Source organism: Palaemon carinicauda, chromosome 22 (genome assembly GCF_036898095.1).
Source record: "Palaemon carinicauda isolate YSFRI2023 chromosome 22, ASM3689809v2, whole genome shotgun sequence".
Taxonomy (NCBI): domain Eukaryota; kingdom Metazoa; phylum Arthropoda; class Malacostraca; order Decapoda; family Palaemonidae; genus Palaemon; species Palaemon carinicauda.
Window position 1 is genome coordinate 121366553 of NC_090746.1, and position 5000 is coordinate 121371552.

Below are 5000 nucleotides of genomic sequence, written 5' to 3' on the forward strand. Positions count from 1 at the left end.
GTGAAGGTCTAGAAAATCACCTGGACAACTGACCTGTCACTTTACCCAATCCCATGAACGCACCGACGTGTTGTTGCAAATACTGGTGGCATATTTTTCCGATGTTTGGTACTAAAAATATTTCTATGTATGATCGTACTCTCACTGTATAATATATCCTGATGATGTTATCGATAAGAAACTGGTTAGGATTCACTATTTTCCTTTTTCCCTGGAGTGTATTGCATCTGATCATCATGTGTTCCTATTGTGTTACTCACAAAGGTATTCCACATGCCTCTCCTAGTGTTTTTGCTCACTCTTGTGTTGGAATATGTTATCAGACGCCCTCACACTAGTCCATGCTACCAAATTGAAAATTATTATAATATTGTCTTACATATATGCACCCTTTACGTTTCTTAAATTTTGTATGTTACAAGCGCATGCGTATGACTGGTGCTGTCAGCACTTTGTCCATGCTAATAATGAGTCTTCTTGTTTCTCCTGGCATGAGCTGTTCGCTTTGCAGAGCACCACTATACATAACCCCTTTGCTGCGTGGAATAAACGCAATCTACGAGTCGGGATTTTATTTCTCCATCCCTGCAATCGTCTGTCTTCATTTACAAGACCTCATCATATATCAACAAGGCGCAGTGAGTAGGAACGAGACCTCATCACATACCACCATGGTGTAGTGAGTAGGAACGAGACTTCATCCCATATCACCATGGTACAGTGAGTAGGAACGAGACCTCATCACATATCACCATGACGCAGTGAGTGGGAACGAGACCTCATCAGATATCACCAAGGCGCAGTGAGTAGGAACGAGACCTCATCACATATCACCAAGGCACAGTAAGTAGGAACGAGACCTCATCACATACCACCATGGCGCAGTGAGTAGGAACGAGACCTCATCACATATCACCATGGCGCAGTGAGTAGGAACGAGACCTCATCACATATCACCATGGCGCAGTGAGTAGCTCATCACATATCACCATGACGCAGTGAGTAGGAATGAGACTTCATCACATATCACCATGGCGCAGTGAGTAGGAACGAGACTTCCTCACATATCACCATGGCGCAGTGAGTAGGAATGAGACTTCAACACATATCACCATGGCGCAGTGAGTAGGAACGAGACTTCCTCACATATCACCATGGCGCAGTGAGTAGAAACGAGACCTCATCACATATCACCATGGCGCAGTAGGTAGGAACGAGACCTCATCACATATCACCATGACGCAGTGAGTAGGAACGAGACCTCATCACATATCACCATGACGCAGTGAGTAGGAACGAGACTTCATCACATATCACCATGGCGCAGTGAGTAGGAACGAGACCTCATCACATATCACCATGACGCAGTGAGTAGGAACGAGACCTCATCACATATCACCATGGCGCTGTGAGTGGGAATGAGACTTCATCACATATCACCATGGCGCAGTGAGTAGGAATGAGACCTATCACATATCACCATGGCGCAGTGAGTGAGAACAAGACCTCATCACATATCACCATGGCGCAGTGAGTAGGAACGAGACCTCATCACATATCACCATGGCGCAGTGAGTGGGAACGAGACCTCATCATATATCACCATGGCGCAGGGAGTAGGAACGAGACCTCATCACATATCACCATGGCGCAGTAAGTAGGAACGAGACAGTGAGTAGGAATGAGACTTCATCACATATCACCATGACGCAGTGAGTAGGAACGAGACCTCATCACATATCACCATGGCACAGTGAGTAGGAACGAGACCTCATCACATATCACCATGGCACAGTGAGTAGAAACGAGACCTCATCACATATCACCATGGCACAGTGAGTAGGAACGAGACCTCATCACATATCACCATGGCACAGTGAGTAGGAACGAGACTTCATTACATATTACCATGGCACAGTGAGTAGGAACAAGACCTCATCATATATCTCTAAGGCGCAGTGAGTAGGAACGAGACCTCATTACAATATCACCATGGCACAGTGAGTAGGAACGAGATCTCATTACATATCACCATGGCACAGTGAGTAGGAACGAGACCTCATCACATATCACCAAGGCGCAATGAGTAGGAATGAGACCTCATTACATATCACCATGGCACAGTGAGTAGGAACGAGACCTCATCACATATTAACAAAGAACATGGGTGGTTCTTTCATGTTTGTTTGGACGAATAAGTCCTACCCAGATTTATGATAACTAAATCCCTATTAAAAATAGAAGAGAAACCTCTTGGTGATGTACAAAGACTCATAATAGTAAACATAAACCGTTAAAGGAAGCAGAAAGTCAGTGATATTTTGAAGTCTCAACACCATCAGAGTGGAAAGAAATGTTTCGAGATTTTTGATATAGAAAAAATTTGAATTTTATTTTACAGAAAACTTAATAAAGGCCTGACAAAACAAAAATGTATTAATAAGAGTAAGTCCTTGGGGACATCAACGCTAATCAGGGTTCGTCGTTAACATGCGAAAGAAACTCTTGGATCAAAATATAGTGTTCTTTGAGGAATATAGAATGAGATATTTTGAGATCAGTAACTACATTAGAATGGATCAGTCATTCATAATTTATTTTACGAGACTAATGTTAACCTATTCAGCAGAAACGAATTTACAAAATATTTGAACTTCTGAAGTTCCACAGATACAAGTGTCTGATTCAGAAGATCCTTCTGGTACCACGTGGAATAAACCTTCTAGAATACTGTGTATTATTCAGCCTTAAGATGTAGAAGGCATGACTGTGAAAATTAACTCCATACCTAGTACTATATACATGATGGTACAGTCTGGAAAGCTCTTAATGCAATGGATAATATGAATTATGAAATATCTTATAAAACCTGCATCAAAAAAGTAACTGGATGGCGGTACCAGAGATCAGTATCCAGAGCAGGAATAAGGAATTTAATAGACCTGAAGTTACTATCTGAGATATAGAAATGAGAGTCAACAGTTGAAGACCAGAGAGGAGAAACAATACTAAAAAATGGTAGAATTAAATAAGTGAAACATTCTCTATAGACAGACTGCTCTCTGAAAATCTTAAGACTTTCTCAATAGCCGATTTTGGTGCAAATATTAAAAAAGACCCAGTATGCTTCTGATAAGTAAATTTCAAATCAAGAACCACATTACTAGAATTATAAAGTATTTGTATAATGTTAAAGAGACATTATCAATGCAGAGATTTGGATATTAAAGAGCCCCTGTCCTTGACCCACTTACAGTCATACTTTGAGCTTTGTTGGATAAAGGAATGGTGAGCAGAAAGGATATATAACAACAATGCACCAAGTAAACATTACACATGATAAAGGAGAGGAGAGAGCAGGAAAGGCAAATGATAGGAGTACAACACGCATGATAAAGGAATTAAGAGAACAGAAAATGTATAAGACAGGAGTGTAAGAAGAAAACATTACACATGATAAAGGAGAGGAGAGAGCAGGAAAGGCAAATGATAGGCGTACAACACGCATGATAAAGGAATTAAGAGAACATAAAAGGTATAAGACAGGAGTGTAAGAAGAAAACATTACACATGATAAAGGAGAGGAGAGAGCAGGAAAGGCAAATGATATGAGTACAACACGCATGATAAAGGAATTAAGAGAACAGAAAATGTATAAGACAGGAGTGTAACAAGAAAACATTTCACACGATAAAGGAGAGGAGAGAGCAGGAAAGGCAAATGATAGGCGTACAACACGCATGATAAAGGAATTAAGAGAACAGAAAATGTATAAGACAGGAGTGTAAGAAGAAAACATTACACATGATAAAGGAGAGGAGAGAGCAGGAAAGGCAAATGATAGGCGTACAACACGCATGATAAAGGAATTAAGAGAACATAAAAGGTATAAGACAGGAGTGTAACAAGAAAACATTTCACACGATAAAGGAGAGGAGAGAGCAGGAAAGGCAAATGATAGGCGTACAACACGCATGATAAAGGAATTAAGAGAACAGAAAAGGTATAAGACAGGAGTGTAAGAAGAAAACATTACACATAATAAAGGAGAGGAGAGGGGAGGAAAGGCAAATGATAGGAGTACAACACGCATGATAAAGGAATTAAGAGAACAGAAAAGGTATAAGACAGGAGTGTAAGAAGAAAACATTACACATAATAAAGGAGAGGAGAGGGGAGGAAAGGCAAATGATAGGAGTACAACACGCATGATAAAGGAATTAAGAGAACAGAAAAGGTATAAGACAGGAGTGTAAGAAGAAAACATTACACATAATAAAGGAGAGGAGAGGGGAGGAAAGGCAAATGATAGGAGTACAACACGCATGATAAAGGAATTAAGAGAACAGAAAAGGTATAAGACAGTAGTGTAACAAGAAAACATTACGCATGATAAAGGAATGGAGTGAGCAGAAAATATAATGACAGGAATACAACAAGCAGAGTATACATTATAAAAGAATGCAGAGACCAGAAAAGGTATATGACAGAAGTGCAACAGGTAGAGTGTACATTATAAAGGAATGCTTAAACGATAGGAGTACAACAAGCAGAGTATACATGATAAAGGAATGAAGAGAATAGAAAAGCTACTGTATATGACAGGAGAGCACCATTCAAAAAATTGAAGTTTCTGTAAATACGCAAGAAACGACATTATTGGAAGCACTCAAAAAGCAGTGTGACTGTAAACATGTAAAGACAGCACTAATGTAAACACTCAAAGACCGGTGCTACTGTAAACACGCAAAGAACGGTGCCACGCTACTCTAATCACGCAAATAAGAAGTTACTATAAACATGCTAAAATGGCGTTACTGTAAACACGCAAAAAGGCAGTGCTAAGCTGACTAATCACGCAAATAACAACGCTACTGTAAACACACAAAAACGGCGCTACTCTAAACGCAAAAAGAAAGGCGCCACTACAAATACCGTTTTGAAAAATGGCCGAGACTAAGATGAATGTTTTAAAGTCAGCTCAGAAGATTAATTGTCTC